Source organism: Neolamprologus multifasciatus, chromosome 9 (assembly GCF_963576455.1).
Source record: "Neolamprologus multifasciatus chromosome 9, fNeoMul1.2, whole genome shotgun sequence".
Classification (NCBI taxonomy): Eukaryota; Metazoa; Chordata; class Actinopteri; order Cichliformes; family Cichlidae; genus Neolamprologus; species Neolamprologus multifasciatus.
The window spans coordinates 12,319,464-12,333,209 of NC_140447.1; the positions used below are offsets into that span (position 1 = coordinate 12,319,464).

Below are 13,746 nucleotides of genomic sequence, written 5' to 3' on the forward strand. Positions count from 1 at the left end.
TGAGAGCAAGTGTCTGTGTCCGGAATACAAAGTGGGAGCTGGTTCCACAGAGAGGGCCCTGAAAAGCGATGGCTCTGCCTTCCATTGTACTTTTAAATCCCCTCGGAAGCCAGCAGTCGGAGAGCAAAGCACTCTGTTGGGATGATATGGCACTGTGAGATCTTGTAGACAAAATTGGTGGTGATTATTGAAGACCTTGTGTGTGAGGGAAAGTATTTGGATTTTTATTTGGGATGTAATTGGGAGCCAATGAAGAGAGAAGTCCATATGGGGTAAAAATACTCTCTCCTTCCAGTCCCTGACTGTGCTCTGGATGCAGCGTTTTGGAAAATAGTGTAATGGCCTTTCAGGAAGCTTTTAGGACACTGTGAAAATACTGAATTTGAATAGTGGAGGCTAGAAGTAGTGAATGTATCCTTCCTCTCTATCATTAGATGGAGAGAGTGTACAAAGGCCGGCATAGTGGGTCTGTGGCCACTCTTGCTTGCGCTTTTGCGTGTCCGTCAGCCAGCTGTGGAGAAGAGCAAAGTTTTTACATGCAAAGAGCTGTAGTGAAAAGCAGTGTTCCAAACAATGAAATGTGTCCACTCTTTGTGCTTTTCATGCAGTGATGTTTGAAGCTATTTCTGCTGTTGTCCCATTCCCGGTGAAATCCGCTGTCCCTCCAATCCCGATCCTCTTGCAAAGCAATCAGCATTTGTCAGACGCATCAGTGGTACTCAGACAGGATCCTGGACGACTACACGGGGGCACGTCTGGGGTGGCTAAGAGACCAATTGAAGGATGCCATGTTTACTGAATATGTGCCTAATTTTGTCAGGACATAGCTGGGTCCATTGCTTCTGCGTGCTTTATTTTCACAAGCAAAGGCCTGGCTCTTTCTCCTGGCACCTTCTCAGGTGATCTCCATGCCGTGGCTTCTTCTCAAATCAACGTCTGGACTGCCGCAAAACAGCTGACCGTTGTCGACAGGATTCGAACCTGTGCGGGGAGACCCCAATGGATTTCTAGTCCATCGCCTTGACCGCTCGGCCACAACAACCACATTTGGCCGTGGAACTACATACTTGAAAGACATACGTCTTCCAAGTCCTACGCCACACGTCTTTCAAGTAGGATGTGCACAACAACGGCCACGCTGGATTGTAAATGCGGTAGCTTCATGACTTTGGTGAGAAAGCTTGTGGTTTTGGTTTTCCTGAGTACCGCCGATGACTGATGCGTCTGACAAATGCTAGTTTTGCAGTTCCGCACAGCTGCGGTTGAAGCTAGCTGGCTGACATTAGCTTGCTTGTTTGCATGAACAGTAACACACACAGCTGATGATTTTGCCACTGCAAAGAGCTGATCAGTACATGGTTAGTAAAATGTTATCTTCATTCCAAACATTCAGCACAATATTTAAAGTGGGACTGGGTGTCTTTATGAAGAAGTAGCGTGTCCAATCCCAGTTTCATGTAAGAAGGTATAGGTATGAAGTGATGAGAACTCAAAGCTTGTGTGAAGAGTGTGTTTCCACAGCAAACGGTAGCAGCGAGGCCGATGAAGAATGCACCTGGCCTGACATTGTAAGCATTTGCAGAAAGAGCGGAGAACGTTTTTAGTGTAAAAGAGTACGCAGCCCACATGCTTGAACAGCACTGCGAGTGGCAACTGCGATGGCCGGGAATCGAACCCGGGTCAACTGCTTGGAAGGCAGCTATGCTCGCCACTATACCACCATCGCTGTGAAAGACTGCACGATCACCGATTCATTGTCTGGCTTATAAAGCTTTTCAGGACAATTAACAAGGTGGGCATTGAGATTACTCGCTTGTCAGGTTCTAAACTGGTCAAAAGGTGGATCACTAAAAAGACTAGTGCTTTCATGCAACTGCACATTTAATCTCATCAGCTAATCTTCTTTGCTACTCAAGTGTGGCCTCTCACGCATTTAAAGTCTTGCGTGATTTTTAGCACCTTGAGAGTCGTGTGGCCACTCTTGCTTGCGCTTTTGCGTGTCCGTCAGCCAGCTGTGGAGAAGAGCAAAGTTTTTACATGCAAAGAGCTGTAGTGAAAAGCAGTGTTCCAAACAATGAAATGTGTCCACTCTTTGTGCTTTTCATGCAGTGATGTTTGAAGCTATTTCTGCTGTTGTCCCATTCCCGGTGAAATCCGCTGTCCTCCAATCCCGATCCTCTTGCAAAGCAATCAGCATTTGTCAGATGCATCAGTGGTACTCAGACAGGATCCTGGACGACTACACGGGGGCACTTGTGGGGTGGCTAAGAGACCAATTGAAGGATGCCATGTTTACTGAATATGTGCCTAATTTTGTCAGGACATAGCTGGGTCCATTGCTTCTGCGTGCTTTATTTTCACAAGCAAAGGCCTGGCTCTTTCTCCTGGCACCTTCTCAGGTGATCTCCATGCCGTGGCTTCTTCTCAAATCAACGTCTGGACTGCCGCAAAACAGCTGACCGTTGTCGACAGGATTCGAAGCTGTGCGGGGAGACCCCAATGGATTTCTAGTCCATCGCCTTGACCGCTCGGCCACAACAACCACATTTGGCCGTGGAACTACATACTTGAAAGACATACGTCTTCCAAGTCCTACGCCACACGTCTTTCAAGTAGGATGTGCACAACAACGGCCACGCTGGATTGTAAATGCGGTAGCTTCATGACTTTGGTGAGAAAGCTTGTGGTTTTGGTTTTCCTGAGTACCGCCGATGACTGATGCGTCTGACAAATGCTAGTTTTGCAGTTCCGCACAGCTGCGTTGAAGCTAGCTGGCTGACATTAGCTTGCTTGTTTGCATGAACAGTAACACACACAGCTGATGATTTTGCCACTGCAAAGAGCTGATCAGTACATGGTTAGTAAAATGTTATCTTCATTCCAAACATTCAGCACAATATTTAAAGTGGGACTGGGTGTCTTTATGAAGAAGTAGCGTGTCCAATCCCAGTTTCATGTAAGAAGGTATAGGTATGAAGTGATGAGAACTCAAAGCTTGTGTGAAGAGTGTGTTTCCACAGCAAACGGTAGCAGCGAGGCCGATGAAGAATGCACCTGGCCTGACATTGTAAGCATTTGCAGAAAGAGCGGAGAACGTTTTTAGTGTAAAAGAGTACGCAGCCCACATGCTTGAACAGCACTGCGAGTGGCAACTGCGATGGCCGGGAATCGAACCCGGTGTGGCCACTCTTGCTTGCGCTTTTGCGTGTCCGTCAGCCAGCTGTGGAGAAGAGCAAAGTTTTTACATGCAAAGAGCTGTAGTGAAAAGCAGTGTTCCAAACAATGAAATGTGTCCACTCTTTGTGCTTTTCATGCAGTGATGTTTGAAGCTATTTCTGCTGTTGTCCCATTCCCGGTGAAATCCGCTGTCCCCTCCAATCCCGATCCTCTTGCAAAGCAATCAGCATTTGTCAGATGCATCAGTGGTACTCAGACAGGATCCTGGACGACTACACGGGGGCACTTGTGGGGTGGCTAAAGAGACCAATTGAAGGATGCCATGTTTACTGAATATGTGCCTAATTTTGTCAGGACATAGCTGGGTCCATTGCTTCTGCGTGCTCTATTTTCACAAGTAAAGGCCTGGCTCTTTCTCCTGGCACCTTCTCAGGAGATCTCCGTGCCGTGGCTTCTTCTCAAATCAACGTCTGGACTGCCGCAAAACAGCTGACCGTTGTCGCAACTGCTTGGAAGGCAGCTATGCTCGCCACTATACCACCATCGCTGTGAAAGACTGCACGATCACCGATTCATTGTCTGGCTTATAAAGCTTTTCAGGACAATTAACAAGGTGGGCATTGAGATTACTCGCTTGTCAGGTTCTAAACTGGTCAAAAGGTGGATCACTAAAAAGACTAGTGCTTTCATGCAACTGCACATTTAATCTCATCAGCTAAGCTTCTTTTCTACTCAAGTGTGGCCTCTCACGCATTTAAAGTCTTGCGTGATTTTTAGCACCTTGAGAGTCGCAATGGTCACGCGAGTTCTTCATGTCACAGCAGACAAGGTGCGAATAGGTGTGAATCTGTCTTGGGACGAATCTGGGACGAGGACGTCTTTGGCTCCTCTTTCAAGTGATTGGACTTTGGTAAAAAGGTTTTACGCTTAATTTAAAAACTGAGAGCAAGTGTCTGTGTCCCGAATACAAAGTGGGAGCTGGTTCCACAGAGAGGAGCCTGAAAAGCGATGGCTCCGCCTTCCATTGTACTTTTAAATCCCCTCGGAAGCCAGCAGTCGGAGAGCAAAGCACTCTGTTGGGATGGTATGGCACTGTGAGATCTTGTAGACAAAATTAGTGGTGATTATTCAAGACCTTGTGTGTGAGGGAAAGTATTTGGATTTTTATTTGGGATGTAAATGGGAGCCAATGAAGAGAGAAGTCCATATGGGGTAAAAATACTCTCTCCTTCCAGTCCCTGACTGTGCTCTGGATGCAGCGTTTTGGAAAATAGTGTAATGGACTTTCAGGAAGCTTTTAGGACACTGTGAAAATACTGAATTTGAATAGTGGAGGCTAGAAGTAGTGAATGTATCCTTCCTCTCTATCATTAGATGGAGAGAGTGTACAAAGGCATAGTGGGTCTGTGGCCACTCTTGCTTGCGCTTTTGCGTGTCCGTCAGCCAGCTGTGGAGAAGAGCAAAGTTTTTACATGCAAAGAGCTGTAGTGAAAAGCAGTGTTCCAAACAATGAAATGTGTCCACTCTTTGTGCTTTTCATGCAGTGATGTTTGAAGCTATTTCTGCTGTTGTCCCATTCCCGGTGAAATCCGCTGTCCCTCCAATCCCGATCCCAGTCCTCTTGCAAAGCAATCAGCATTTGTCAGACGCATCAGTCATCGGCGGTACTCAGACAGGATCCTGGACGACTACACGGGGGCACGTCTGGGGTGGCTAAGAGACCAATTGAAGGATGCCATGTTTACTGAATATGTGCCTAATTTTGTCAGGACATAGCTGGGTCCATTGCTTCTGCGTGCTTTATTTTCACAAGCAAAGGCCTGGCTCTTTCTCCTGGCACCTTCTCAGGTGATCTCCATGCCGTGGCTTCTTCTCAAATCAACGTCTGGACTGCCGCAAAACAGCTGACCGTTGTCGACAGGATTCGAACCTGTGCGGGGAGACCCCAATGGATTTCGAGTCCATCGCCTTGACCGCTCGGCCACAACAACCACATTTGGCCGTGGAACTACATACTTGAAAGACATACGTCTTCCAAGTCCTACGCCACACGTCTTTCAAGTAGGATGTGCACAACAACGGCCACGCTGGATTGTAAATGCGGTAGCTTCATGACTTTGGTGAGAAAGCTTGTGGTTTTGGTTTTCCTGAGTACCGCCGATGACTGATGCGTCTGACAAATGCTAGTTTTGCAGTTCCGCACAGCTGCGGTTGAAGCTAGCTGGCTGACATTAGCTTGCTTGTTTGCATGAACAGTAACACACACAGCTGATGATTTTGCCACCGCAAAGAGCTGATCAGTACATGGTTCGTAAAATGTTATCTTCATTCCAAACATTCAGCACAATATTTAAAGTGGGACTGGGTGTCTTTATGAAGAAGTAGCGTGTCCAATCCCAGTTTCATGTAAGAAGGTATAGGTATGAAGTGATGAGAACTCAAAGCCTGTGTGAACAGTGTCTTTCCACAGCAAACGGTAGCAGCGAGGCCGATGAAGAATGCACCTGGCCTGACATTGTAAGCATTTGCAGAAAGAGCGGAGAACGTTTTTAGTGTAAAAGAGCACGCAGCCCACATGCTTGAACAGCACTGCGAGCGGCAACTGCGATGGCCGGGAATCCAACCCGGGTCAACTGCTTGGAAGGCAGCTATGCTCGCCACTATACCACCATCGCTGTGAAAGACTGCAAGATCACCGATTCATTGTCTGGCTTATAAAGCTTTTCAGGACAATTAACAAGGTGGGCATTGAGATTACTCGCTTGTCAGGTTCTAAACTGGTCAAAAGGTGGATCACTAAAAAGACTAGTGCTTTCATGCAACTGCACATTTAATCTCATCAGCTAAGCTTCTTTGCTACTCAAGTGTGGCCTCTCACGCATTTAAAGTCTTGCGTGATTTTTAGCACCTTGAGAGTCGCAATGGTCACGCGAGTTCTTCATGTCACAGCAGACAAGGTGCGAATAGGTGTGAATCTGTCTTGGGACGAATCTGGGACGAGGACGTCTTTGGCTCCTCTTTCAAGTGATTGGACTTTGGCAAAAAGGTTTTACGCTTAATTAAAAAATGAGAGCAAGTGTCTGTGTCCCGAATACAAAGTGGGAGCTGGTTCCACAGAGAGGAGCCTGAAAAGCGATGGCTCTGCCTTCCATTGTACTTTTAAATCCCCTCGGAAGCCAGAAGTCGGAGAGCAAAGCACTCTGTTGGGATGATATGGCACTGTGAGATCTTGTAGACAAAATTAGTGGTGATTATTCAAGACCTTGTGTGTGAGGGAAAGTATTTGGATTTTTATTTGGGATGTAATTGGGAGCCAATGAAGAGAGAAGTCCATATGGGGTAAAAATACTCTCTCCTTCCAGTCCCTGACTGTGCTCTGGATGCAGCGTTTTGGAAAATAGTGTAAAGGCCTTTCAGGAAGCTTTTAGGACACTGTGAAAATACTGAATTTGAATAGTGGAGGCTAGAAGTAGTGAATGTATCCTTCCTCTCTATCATTAGATGGAGAGAGTGTACAAAGGCCGGCATAGTGGGTCTGTGGCCACTCTTGCTTGCGCTTTTGCGTGTCCGTCAGCCAGCTGTGGAGAAGAGCAAAGTTTTTACATGCAAAGAGCTGTAGTGAAAAGCAGTGTTCCAAACAATGAAATGTGTCCACTCTTTGTGCTTTTCATGCAGTAATGTTTGAAGCTATTTCTGCCGTTGTCCCATTCCCGGTGAAATCCGCTGTCCCTCCAATCCCGATCCTCTTGCAAAGCAATGAGCATTTGTCAGACGCATCAGTGGTACTCAGACAGGATCCTGGACGACTACACGGGGGCACGTCTGGGGTGGCTAAGAGACCAATTGAAGGATGCCATGTTTACTGAATATGTGCCTAATTTTGTCAGGACATAGCTGGGTCCATTGCTTCTGCGTGCTTTATTTTCACAAGCAAAGGCCTGGCTCTTTCTCCTGGCACCTTCTCAGGTGATCTCCATGCCGTGGCTTCTTCTCAAATCAACGTCTGGACTGCCGCAAAACAGCTGACCGTTGTCGACAGGATTCGAAGCTGTGCGGGGAGACCCCAATGGATTTCTAGTCCATCGCCTTGACCGCTCGGCCACAACAACCACATTTGGCCGTGGAACTACATACTTGAAAGACATACGTCTTCCAAGTCCTACGCCACACGTCTTTCAAGTAGGATGTGCACAGCAACGGCCACGCTGGATTGTAAATGCGGTAGCTTCATGACTTTGGTGAGAAAGCTTGTGGTTTTGGTTTTCCTGAGTACCGCCGATGACTGATGCGTCTGACAAATGCTAGTTTTGCAGTTCCGCACAGCTGCGGTTGAAGCTAGCTGGCTGACATTAGCTTGCTTGTTTGCATGAACAGTAACACACACAGCTGATGATTTTGCCACATGCAAAGAGCTGATCAGTACATGGTTAGTAAAATGTTATCTTCATTCCAAACATTCAGCACAATATTTAAAGTGGGACTGGGTGTCTTTATGAAGAAGTAGCGTGTCCAATCCCAGTTTCATGTAAGAAGGTATAGGTATGAAGTGATGAGAACTCAAAGCCTGTGTGAAGAGTGTGTTTCCACAGCAAACGGTAGCAGCGAGGCCGATGAAGAATGCACCTGGCCTGACATTGTAAGCATTTGCAGAAAGAGCGGAGAACGTTTTTAGTGTAAAACAGTACGCAGCCCACATGCTTGAACAGCACTGCGAGGGCCGGGAATCGAACCCGGGTCAACTGCTTGGAAGACAGCTATGCTCGCCACTATACCACCATCGCTGTGAAAGACTGCACGATCACCGATTTATTGTCTGGCTTATAAAGCTTTTCAGGACAATTAACAAGGTGGGCATTGAGATTACTCGCTTGTCAGGTTCTAAACTGGTCAAAAGGTGGATCACTAAAAAGACTAGTGCTTTCATGAAACTGCACATTTAATCTCATCAGCAAAGCTTCTTTGCTACTCAAGTGTGGCCTCTCACGCATTTAAACTCTTGCGTGATTTTTAGCACCTTGAGAGTCGTGTGGCCACTCTTGCTTGCGCTTTTGCGTGTCCGTCAGCCAGCTGTGGAGAAGAGCAAAGTTTTTACATGCAAAGAGCTGTAGTGAAAAGCAGTGTTCCAAACAATGAAATGTGTCCACTCTTTGTGCTTTTCATGCAGTGATGTTTGAAGCTATTTCTGCTGTTGTCCCATTCCCGGTGAAATCCGCTGTCCCTCCAATCCCGATCCTCTTGCAAAGCAATCAGCATTTGTCAGATGCATCAGTGGTACTCAGACAGGATCCTGGACGACTACACGGGGGCACTTGTGGGGTGGCTAAGAGACCAATTGAAGGATGCCATGTTTACTGAATATGTGCCTAATTTTGTCAGGACATAGCTGGGTCCATTGCTTCTGCGTGCTTTATTTTCACAAGCAAAGGCCTGGCTCTTTCTCCTGGCACCTTCTCAGGTGATCTCCATGCCGTGGCTTCTTCTCAAATCAACGTCTGGACTGCCGCAAAACAGCTGACCGTTGTCGACAGGATTCGAAGCTGTGCGGGGAGACCCCAATGGATTTCTAGTCCATCGCCTTGACCGCTCGGCCACAACAACCACATTTGGCCGTGGAACTACATACTTGAAAGACATACGTCTTCCAAGTCCTACGCCACACGTCTTTCAAGTAGGATGTGCACAGCAACGGCCACGCTGGATTGTAAATGCGGTAGCTTCATGACTTTGGTGAGAAAGCTTGTGGTTTTGGTTTTCCTGAGTACCGCCGATGACTGATGCGTCTGACAAATGCTAGTTTTGCAGTTCCGCACAGCTGCGGTTGAAGCTAGCTGGCTGACATTAGCTTGCTTGTTTGCATGAACAGTAACACACACAGCTGATGATTTTGCCACTGCAAAGAGCTGATCAGTACATGGTTAGTAAAATGTTATCTTCATTCCAAACATTCAGCACAATATTTAAAGTGGGACTGGGTGTCTTTATGAAGAAGTAGCGTGTCCAATCCCAGTTTCATGTAAGAAGGTATAGGTATGAAGTGATGAGAACTCAAAGCCTGTGTGAAGAGTGTGTTTCCACAGCAAACGGTAGCAGCGAGGCCGATGAAGAATGCACCTGGCCTGACATTGTAAGCATTTGCAGAAAGAGCGGAGAACGTTTTTAGTGTAAAACAGTACGCAGCCCACATGCTTGAACAGCACTGCGAGGGCCGGGAATCGAACCCGGGTCAACTGCTTGGAAGACAGCTATGCTCGCCACTATACCACCATCGCTGTGAAAGACTGCACGATCACCGATTTATTGTCTGGCTTATAAAGCTTTTCAGGACAATTAACAAGGTGGGCATTGAGATTACTCGCTTGTCAGGTTCTAAACTGGTCAAAAGGTGGATCACTAAAAAGACTAGTGCTTTCATGAAACTGCACATTTAATCTCATCAGCAAAGCTTCTTTGCTACTCAAGTGTGGCCTCTCACGCATTTAAACTCTTGCGTGATTTTTAGCACCTTGAGAGTCGTGTGGCCACTCTTGCTTGCGCTTTTGCGTGTCCGTCAGCCAGCTGTGGAGAAGAGCAAAGTTTTTACATGCAAAGAGCTGTAGTGAAAAGCAGTGTTCCAAACAATGAAATGTGTCCACTCTTTGTGCTTTTCATGCAGTGATGTTTGAAGCTATTTCTGCTGTTGTCCCATTCCCGGTGAAATCCGCTGTCCCTCCAATCCCGATCCTCTTGCAAAGCAATCAGCATTTGTCAGATGCATCAGTGGTACTCAGACAGGATCCTGGACGACTACACGGGGGCACTTGTGGGGTGGCTAAGAGACCAATTGAAGGATGCCATGTTTACTGAATATGTGCCTAATTTTGTCAGGACATAGCTGGGTCCATTGCTTCTGCGTGCTCTATTTTCACAAGTAAAGGCCTGGCTCTTTCTCCTGGCACCTTCTCAGGAGATCTCCGTGCCGTGGCTTCTTCTCAAATCAACGTCTGGACTGCCGCAAAACAGCTGACCGTTGTCGACAGGATTCGAACCTGTGCGGGGAGACCCCAATGGATTTCTAGTCCATCGCCTTGACCGCTCGGCCACAACTGCTTGGAAGGCAGCTATGCTCGCCACTATACCACCATCGCTGTGAAAGACTGCAAGATCACCGATTCATTGTCTGGCTTATAAAGCTTTTCAGGACAATTAACAAGGTGGGCATTGAGATTACTCGCTTGTCAGGTTCTAAACTGGTCAAAAGGTGGATCACTAAAAAGACTAGTGCTTTCATGCAACTGCACATTTAATCTCATCAGCTAAGCTTCTTTGCTACTCAAGTGTGGCCTCTCACGCATTTAAAGTCTTGCGTGATTTTTAGCACCTTGAGAGTCGCAATGGTCACGCGAGTTCTTCATGTCACAGCAGACAAGGTGCGAATAGGTGTGAATCTGTCTTGGGACGAATCTGGGACGAGGACGTCTTTGGCTCCTCTTTCAAGTGATTGGACTTTGGCAAAAAGGTTTTACGCTTAATTAAAAAATGAGAGCAAGTGTCTGTGTCCCGAATACAAAGTGGGAGCTGGTTCCACAGAGAGGAGCCTAAAAAGCGATGGCTCTGCCTTCCATTGTACTTTTATATCCCCTCGGAAGCCAGCAGTCGGAGAGCAAAGCACTCTGTTGGGATGATATGGCACTGTGAGATCTTGTAGACAAAATTGGTGGTGATTATTGAAGACCTTGTGTGTGAGGGAAAGTATTTGGATTTTTATTTGGGATGTAATTGGGAGCCAATGAAGAGAGAAGTCCATATGGGGTAAAAATACTCTCTCCTTCCAGTCCCTGACTGTGCTCTGGATGCAGCGTTTTGGAAAATAGTGTAATGGACTTTCAGGAAGCTTTTAGGACACTGTGAAAATACTGAATTTGAATAGTGGAGGCTAGAAGTAGTGAATGTATCCTTCCTCTCTATCATTAGATGGAGAGAGTGTACAAAGGCCGGCATAGTGGGTCTGTGGCCACTCTTGCTTGCGCTTTTGCGTGTCCGTCAGCCAGCTGTGGAGAAGAGCAAAGTTTTTACATGCAAAGAGCTGTAGTGAAAAGCAGTGTTCCAAACAATGAAATGTGTCCACTCTTTGTGCTTTTCATGCAGTGATGTTTGAAGCTATTTCTGCTGTTGTCCCATTCCCAGTGAAATCCGCTGTCCCTCCAATCCCGATCCTCTTGCAAAGCAATCAGCATTTGTCAGACGCATCAGTCATCGGCGGTACTCAGACAGGATCCTGGACGACTACACGGGGGCACGTCTGGGGTGGCTAAGAGACCAATTGAAGGATGCCATGTTTACTGAATATGTGCCTAATTTTGTCAGGACATAGCTGGGTCCATTGCTTCTGCGTGCTTTATTTTCACAAGCAAAGGCCTGGCTCTTTCTCCTGGCACCTTCTCAGGTGATCTCCATGCCGTGGCTTCTTCTCAAATCAACGTCTGGACTGCCGCAAAACAGCTGACCGTTGTCGACAGGATTCGAACCTGTGCGGGGAGACCCCAATGGATTTCTAGTCCATCGCCTTGACCGCTCGGCCACAACAACCACATTTGGCCGTGGAACTACATACTTGAAAGACATACGTCTTCCAAGTCCTACGCCACACGTCTTTCAAGTAGGATGTGCACAACAACGGCCATGCTGGATTGTAAATGCGGTAGCTTCATGACTTTGGTGAGAAAGCTTGTGGTTTTGGTTTTCCTGAGTACCGCCGATGACTGATGCGTCTGACAAATGCTAGTTTTGCAGTTCCGCACAGCTGCGGTTGAAGCTAGCTGGCTGACATTAGCTTGCTTGTTTGCATGAACAGTAACACACACAGCTGATGATTTTGCCACCGCAAAGAGCTGATCAGTACATGGTTAGTAAAATGTTATCTTCATTCCAAACATTCAGCACAATATTTAAAGTGGGACTGGGTGTCTTTATGAAGAAGTAGCGTGTCCAATCCCAGTTTCATGTAAGAAGGTATAGGTATGAAGTGATGAGAACTCAAAGCCTGTGTGAACAGTGTCTTTCCACAGCAAACGGTAGCAGCGAGGCCGATGAAGAATGCACCTGGCCTGACATTGTAAGCATTTGCAGAAAGAGCGGAGAACGTTTTTAGTGTAAAAGAGTACGCAGCCCACATGCTTGAACAGCACTGCGAGTGGCAACTGCGATGGCCGGGAATCGAACCCGGGTCAACTGCTTGGAAGGCAGCTATGCTCGCCACTATACCACCATCACTGTGAAAGACTGCAAGATCACCGATTCATTGTCTGGCTTATAAAGCTTTTCAGGACAATTAACAAGGTGGGCATTGAGATTACTCGCTTGTCAGGTTCTAAACTGGTCAAAAGGTGGATCACTAAAAAGACTAGTGCTTTCATGCAACTGCACATTTAATCTCATCAGCTAATCTTCTTTGCTACTCAAGTGTGGCCTCTCACGCATTTAAAGTCTTGCGTGATTTTTAGCACCTTGAGAGTCGCAATGGTCACGCGAGTTCTTCATGTCACAGCAGACAAGGTGCGAATAGGTGTGAATCTGTCTTGGGACGAATCTGGGACGAGGACGTCTTTGGCTCCTCTTTCAAGTGATTGGACTTTGGCAAAAAGGTTTTACGCTTAATTAAAAATGAGAGCAAGTGTCTGTGTCCCGAATACAAAGTGGGAGCTGGTTCCACAGAGAGGAGCCTGAAAAGCGATGGCTCTTCCTTCCATTGTACTTTTAAATCCCCTCGGAAGCCAGCAGTCGGAGAGCAAAGCACTCTGTTGGGATGATATGGCACTGTGAGATCTTGTAGACAAAATTGGTGGTGATTATTCAAGACCTTGTGTGTGAGGGAAAGTATTTGGATTTTTATTTGGGATGTAATTGGGAGCCAATGAAGAGAGAAGTCCATATGGGGTAAAAATACTCTCTCCTTCCAGTCCCTGACTGTGCTCTGGATGCAGCATTTTGGAAAATAGTGTAAAGGACTTTCAGGAAGCTTTTAGGACACTGTGAAAAAACTGAATTTGAATAGTGGAGGCTAGAAGTAGTGAATGTATCCTTCCTCTCTATCATTAGATGGAGAGAGTGTACAAAGGCCGGCATAGTGGGTCTGTGGCCACTCTTGCTTGCGCTTTTGCGTGTCCGTCAGCCAGCTGTGGAGAAGAGCAAAGTTTTTACATGCAAAGAGCTGTAGTGAAAAGCAGTGTTCCAAACAATGAAATGTGTCCACTCTTTGTGCTTTTCATGCAGTGATGTTTGAAGCTATTTCTGCTGTTGTCCCATTCCCGGTGAAATCCGCTGTCCCTCCAATCCCGATCCTCTTGCAAAGCAATCAGCATTTGTCAGACGCATCAGTCATCGGCGGTACTCAGACAGGATCCTGGACGACTACACGGGGGCACGTCTGGGATGGCTAAGAGACCAATTGAAGGATGCCATGTTTACTGAATATGTGCCTAATTTTGTCAGGACATAGCTGGGTCCATTGCTTCTGCGTGCTTTATTTTCACAAGCAAAGGCCTGGCTCTTTCTCCTGGCACCTTCTCAGGTGATCTCCATGCCGTGGCTTCT

General features: G+C 46.8%; 12 non-coding genes across 12 annotated transcripts; all 12 read right to left on the reverse strand.

Moving 5' to 3' along the window:
• Positions 1 to 960: 960 nt before the first annotated feature.
• trnas-aga (transfer RNA serine (anticodon AGA)) lies at positions 961 to 1,042 on the reverse strand. The gene has a single exon. It is a non-coding gene; the product is annotated as a tRNA-Ser (tRNA).
• Positions 1,043 to 1,654: 612 nt separating this feature from the next.
• On the reverse strand, positions 1,655 to 1,726 carry trnag-ucc (transfer RNA glycine (anticodon UCC)). The gene has a single exon. It is a non-coding gene; the product is annotated as a tRNA-Gly (tRNA).
• A 734-nt stretch (positions 1,727 to 2,460) lies between these two features.
• Positions 2,461 to 2,542, reverse strand: trnas-aga (transfer RNA serine (anticodon AGA)). The gene has a single exon. It is a non-coding gene; the product is annotated as a tRNA-Ser (tRNA).
• Positions 2,543 to 5,086: 2,544 nt separating this feature from the next.
• Positions 5,087 to 5,168, reverse strand: trnas-cga (transfer RNA serine (anticodon CGA)). The gene has a single exon. It is a non-coding gene; the product is annotated as a tRNA-Ser (tRNA).
• Positions 5,169 to 5,780: 612 nt separating this feature from the next.
• On the reverse strand, positions 5,781 to 5,852 carry trnag-ucc (transfer RNA glycine (anticodon UCC)). Its single transcript has one exon. It is a non-coding gene; the product is annotated as a tRNA-Gly (tRNA).
• Positions 5,853 to 7,204: 1,352 nt separating this feature from the next.
• Positions 7,205 to 7,286, reverse strand: trnas-aga (transfer RNA serine (anticodon AGA)). The gene has a single exon. It is a non-coding gene; the product is annotated as a tRNA-Ser (tRNA).
• A 600-nt stretch (positions 7,287 to 7,886) lies between these two features.
• On the reverse strand, positions 7,887 to 7,958 carry trnag-ucc (transfer RNA glycine (anticodon UCC)). The gene has a single exon. It is a non-coding gene; the product is annotated as a tRNA-Gly (tRNA).
• A 735-nt stretch (positions 7,959 to 8,693) lies between these two features.
• trnas-aga (transfer RNA serine (anticodon AGA)) lies at positions 8,694 to 8,775 on the reverse strand. The gene has a single exon. It is a non-coding gene; the product is annotated as a tRNA-Ser (tRNA).
• A 599-nt stretch (positions 8,776 to 9,374) lies between these two features.
• On the reverse strand, positions 9,375 to 9,446 carry trnag-ucc (transfer RNA glycine (anticodon UCC)). Its single transcript has one exon. It is a non-coding gene; the product is annotated as a tRNA-Gly (tRNA).
• Positions 9,447 to 10,181: 735 nt separating this feature from the next.
• On the reverse strand, positions 10,182 to 10,263 carry trnas-aga (transfer RNA serine (anticodon AGA)). The gene has a single exon. It is a non-coding gene; the product is annotated as a tRNA-Ser (tRNA).
• A 1,397-nt stretch (positions 10,264 to 11,660) lies between these two features.
• Positions 11,661 to 11,742, reverse strand: trnas-aga (transfer RNA serine (anticodon AGA)). The gene has a single exon. It is a non-coding gene; the product is annotated as a tRNA-Ser (tRNA).
• Positions 11,743 to 12,354: 612 nt separating this feature from the next.
• On the reverse strand, positions 12,355 to 12,426 carry trnag-ucc (transfer RNA glycine (anticodon UCC)). The gene has a single exon. It is a non-coding gene; the product is annotated as a tRNA-Gly (tRNA).
• Between the last annotated feature and the right edge of the window lie 1,320 nt (positions 12,427 to 13,746).